Below are 5,971 nucleotides of genomic sequence, written 5' to 3'. Positions count from 1 at the left end.
TCTCTGGAGTTAGGAAGCAAATCTGGTTTTGGGGGCAAGTCATTTCCCCTATTTGCCTCAATTCCCTCATCTGTAAAATGGAGCTGGAAAAAGAAATGGCAAACCACTTCAATATCTTTGGCAAGAAAAGCCCATGGAGTCACAAAAAGTCAGACATGACTGAACAATAATAACAGATGCCAACGCATCAGTTTAGTCCAACTCATTCACCCTATACCTGGTCAGCTACCTGAATTTAAAGAATTTACCTTAGTCCTTACTCATATTTCCTCAGAGAGGAAATATTTCCTCATCAGAGAAGACTCTGGATGACCAAAGCTACTGATTTCCTCTTCATTGCTTAAGAATTTTTGATGAAGAATTAGGAAAAGAAGGGAAAAGAAGTAATTTTGGAGCATTAGGCAACCCTGGGGGACATGGCAGGATAAGGTGATAATGGAGCAGGAATGGAGACCTTGAACAACCTAAGGCCTTATTACCTTTGGGAAGAAGAAGCGAGAACACCAATAGGTAAAAGAAGATACAACCAGAGAGGTGGAAGGGAGTCAAAAGACTAACTTTTGCCATAATCAAAAGGATGTGGGTTCGAATTCTGCTTGTCATTTCTTACCTATATAACTCTTGGCAAGTTCTTTAATCTAGATGTGCCTCTATCTGTAAAATCAGGGGATTGGACTGTGACCTCTGAGATTCATTCCACCTCTGGTTTTTGATCCTACTTCAGTTTACTTAGAGTCAACCTTTTCTCTTCAGAGAACAGATCAAAAGAGTCCCTTCCATGTTATATGAGCACTGAGGTACCCACCTCTCCTCATTATTCTATTCTGCCTTGAATAATAAATAGTCTTCCTTCTGCCCTCCCAAGTAGAGAAACAGATTCCCTTCCCTCGACCCTCCCACATCCCTACTTGTGAAAGAATCCCCTTCCCTAGTTTCCTTCTCTCTCAAGTCAAAGTGGATATGTTCTGTGGGGGCAAATATAGAAATTGGGGTAGAAGATGATCCACAGGAACAGACCCAAGTTTGGTTGTTTAAGGCTACAAGATTTATCTTCCCATCTTCTACAGTATACAAGTTCCTTTGTGCTTACCTAGAGAAAATTATGATTCCATCTTCAGTGAAATTGATATTTCAATCAATAAAAGAGCTAAAGGGCTTGTATGGATATGACCTAAATGATAGTTTTTAAGTTTAAATGAGATTAAGATTTTAAATTTTAAAACACAGAAGAATTAAATACTTGGCAAGAACAACTATAAATGCCATATGGCATATAATTGTCAGATTTTTGCCCTTAAATTCTCTGCTATCTGAATGTTAAAAAACTCTGCAGTATTTAAAAAACCACATGCTTTTCCAAAGAATTCACTTAAAAATAGAAAGAAGAAGACAAAACCATTAGAGATGTTTTAAGGAAAGACTTGTGTATGATTGTAAAATTGAGCAAAGAACAAAGTGTGGTCATGGGGGGAAAGCTTGGGCAATATTGTAATATAAAGCGTGCAAAAAAAAAAAAAAAAAAGAAAGAAAGAAAGAGAATCATTGTTTCCTCTTCTTCACATTCCTGCCATTCAACCAAAACAGCTTTTTCAGTGGTTACCAAGGACCTTATAATCGCCAAATCCAACAGCCTTTTCTCAATTCTCATCATTCCTACAATTTCTGTCAATTTTTGGCACTTAATCAGTCCCTTTTCTTGAATTCCCACTTCTGGTTCTTCCTCTTAGCTGGTGAACATTTCCATATCTCACCCCTTCTGCTCAGGGACCTCTTTTCTCTCTTTATTCTAAGTAACCTCACTAAGTCCCATTAGTTCAATGATTATCTCTATGCAGAGATCATCTAACTTAACCAAGTAACACTGTGACTGGCCCAATACCATCAAAGGGAGAATTTGAATCCAAATCCTCTAACTCCAAAGTAAGCCCTTTTCCAGCCTTCATCTTTCTCACATCAATTAACATGTCAACATGGAATTTACTACTTTTCCCTTTAAAGTTCATCCTCCTCCCTTTTGGTGTTCCATCCATCTTATCCTCCAGATGGATAATTTAATAGTTATTCTTAACTCTTCCATCTCCCTCACGACTCATGTCCAATCAGTTTCCAAATTATTTATTCTACCTCCATAATATTTCACATCTTTGCCCTTTTTCCCCCTTTTTTTATTAAAACTTTTTTTATTTTCAAAACATATGCACGGATAATTTTTCAACATTGACCCTTGCATAGTCTTGTATTCCAAATTCTCCTCTTCTTCCCTCCATCCCCTCCCCTAGATGGCAAGCAATTAAGTATATGTTATACATGTTAAATATATTTATATCCAATATATAAACATTTATACAATTATCTTGCTGCATAAGAAAAAATCAAATCAAAAAGAAAATAAGAAAACAAAATGCAAGTGAACAATAACAACAAGAGTGAAAATGCCATGTTGTGATCCACACTCAGTTCTCACAGTCCTCTTCCTGGGTATAGATGGCTCTCTTCATCACAAGATCATTGGAACTAGCCTCAATCATGTCATTGTTGGAAAGAGCCACGTCCATCAGAACTGATCATCATATAGTCTTGTTGTTGCTGTGTATAATGATCTCCTGGTTCTGCTCATTTCACTTAGCATCAGAAGTCTCTCCAAGCCTCTCTGAAAGCATCCTGCTGATCACTTCTTATAGAACAATAATATTCCATCACATTCATATATGATAACTTATTCAGCCATTCTCCAACTGGGGCATCCACTCAGTTGGTTTCTAGCTACTACAAAGAGGGCTGCCACAAACATTTTTGCACATTTGGGTCCCTTTCCCTCCTTTAAGATCCCTTTGGGATACAAGCTCAGTAGAAACACTGCTGGATCAATGGGTATGCGCTCTTCCCCCATTGGGGGCCCTCTGCTTCCATTTTCTTCTTTTTCTAACTTATCCTACATTTAACTACCAAAATTGATGTTCATAACACAGGTCTGACCATGTCATTCCTATGCTCAAGAAGCTTCTGGGACTCCCTATTGCCTCCCAGATGACTCTGGAGAGAAAAGTGAGCAGCCCTCCTTCCCTTAAATCTAATTTAATTGCATGTCATGGCATCACCTCTCTGACATCATGATCCTATTTGACAACAAAGGACAAACAACAAAAACAACATGAAAATACAATTCCTCTGTTGAGCTTTCAAAATCCTTATCAGTATGGATCCAGTCTGTCTTTCTAGACTCTACATCAGATTTCCCTTTATCCATTCTAATGAAAGTGGTCTATTTGCTGTTATCTATATAGAATATCCCATCTCCAATCTCCCTGCTTTTACTCGGTTTATCTCTCATGTCCAGAGTGTTCTTACTCTTCACCTTTACTCTTTGGACTTCCTTGCTCCCTACAAGCCTTGACTCAGACACTATCTCCTATAAAAGGTCTTTATTACTATCCCCAATTTTAGTACTCTCACATTAAAATTACTTTTTCTATAGTTTTGTTGCATTTATTTATTTGTATTCATGCTGTGTCCTTTCAGTAGAATATAGGTTCCTTGAGAGAAGGGACTGTTTTTTTTTAAATTTTGTACCCACTGGATCCAGAACAGTATCTTTCATGTACTGTAGCAGATACTTAATAAATGTTGTGGAGTTGAATCATTTCCCCAAGTCCTTCTATGTTTTAATGAAGAATAATTAATAAACAATACAGTTTTAAAATTTGGCAGTTGTTAAAAGTCTACCAGCATTAAATAATCATAACATGATGTCTATACATTTTGTATCTTTTATAAATGAAAGGAAGAGATATATTAAAGTCAATATTCTAAATATAAAGTACAGACCATATGTAGGAATATAAATCAAGGAATTATGCATTATGGAGGCAAATTATGGCTGATGCAGAAATTATCATTATGGTTCCTTGATATTTCTCCAGTCTTTGCTCTGATATACTTTTTATTTCACCAGTTTATAAAGATTGTGATGCATGTATTGCATATTTATTCATATATCACCTAAAGACATTCCCACACCACACACAGACCTTAGACATGGGTCGTCCCCCCCAAAAAAACCTATTCCAGGTTCAAGGTACCCTAAACATTCATGCTATCTCAAGAAATATAGTCTGTGATTTCCTATCAATGAATTTACTTTTATTAGTGGGCCAGAAAACATGAGTTCAAAGCAAAATTAATCAATTAAATGTTATTTTAGAAAGTGAGATGCAATTTGGATTTAGTGCCCCACTCCTCACTCACACTAGAAGGTTGAATGCCCAAAGAGTGATGGACACTATCTTACTTCAAAGTTCTAGGATTGGGGGTATATTTCTGAAACTATATTCCATTAATTGCCATCATATCTTACAAGAGCAAGACTTGCTAAATGCCCCAAAGTCTAGTCAGTATCCTTGGAATAGATGAATTCAGGACAGGACAACCTAGACACACTGAGAAAAAGTAACTTCAGGATTCTACAAGGAATCCAGAAGAAAGTTATATCATATCTAAGAATTTCATAAGGACTTTATGAAAGGACAAAAAGACTTCCAGTAATCAAGGGAGATAGAGATTCTCTTCATCTATATACGTTCAAGTGATTCCTTCTCATGGAATTGTACCTTCTACCATTGGAGGGGCAAGATTCTTGAATGCTAATTTAGAAGAAATGTTATATTACATAGATTAGTAATGTCTGAGGTTTTACTAATTTAATTAGTATCTCAGAGGAATATTAAAAAGTTTAATGAAGTTTTCATTTAAATAACATTTTCCTATGATTCTAGATAACTTGAAAAAATATAAGGACTTTCCCTACCCTTGCCACTCCTATAAATATCTACAATTCTAAATCTAATAGTCATAAACATTAGTAAGCTGAAAAAGTTCCAGTTCCTTGAGACATATTTTCTAATTTTCCTTAAACCCTCACTTTTTTTCACTTGAATTTTTCTGAAGCTAAGCTTAATTCCTTGTAGGCCTTTCTACCTCAGCTAATTAGAGCTTATAAATAACTCAAACATATAATTTAAATCACCACATAAAATGATGAGGAATTTATTTAGATTTCACCTACTTTCAAGGAAGATTCATTGTATATACTGTATTCTCATTCAAATGGTTAATGGCTACTCTGTCTCAAAGTCATCTTTAGTTGTCTAGTATTGACAACTTACTAAACTAGAATGAGGATATTTACATTGTACTCTTTTTAATCATGGAGGTACTAAATGTAACCAAATTAAAGTGTGATTTAAAGTTCATATTCGTTAGCGAGCTATATGAAAAACCATAGAATTCGATAGATGAAAGAGACTCTTAAAGGTAACCTAGCCCAACTTTTATTTCACTAAAGAACAATTAAACCCTGAGAGATTGTGACCTGTTGAAATAGATTGTTATGTCATAAAGTCATGGTAGAGTACTTTATAAACTATAATGTCTTATACAAATCTAAGTTATCATTATTACTATTAGTAATAGTATAAGGAAATTAGATTTCACGGTGGATAGGGTATTCCTTAACCCGGTTTGCCTCAGTTTCCCCATCTGTAAAATGAGATGGAGAAGGAAATGGCAAATCACTACAGTATCTTTGCCAAGAAAACCCAAAATGGGGTTACAAAATCTCAGACACAACTGTGAAAATAACTAAATAACAACAGTAATATTGTAGCTCTAAAGCTAAAAGGGAGTTCAGGGATTAACTAGTCTAACCCCCTGACTGAGAGAAGAATCCTCTGTATATGAAAACTTTTTTTTTTAATTAAAGCTTTTTAATTTTCAAAAAATATGCATGGATAATTTTTCAGCATTAACTCTTGCAAAACCCTGTGTTCCAGTTTTTCCCCCTTTCTCCTCACCTTCTCCCCTTGATAGCAAGTAATCCAATATATGTTAAACATGGTAAAAATACACATTTTGTTCAATATATACATACATATTTATACAATTATTAGATGAAAACTCTTGTAGAAGTTGCTTT

This window comes from Sarcophilus harrisii, chromosome 2 (genome assembly GCF_902635505.1).
Source record: "Sarcophilus harrisii chromosome 2, mSarHar1.11, whole genome shotgun sequence".
NCBI classification, from domain to species: Eukaryota; Metazoa; Chordata; class Mammalia; order Dasyuromorphia; family Dasyuridae; genus Sarcophilus; species Sarcophilus harrisii.
This window is presented reverse-complemented; position numbering follows the sequence as displayed.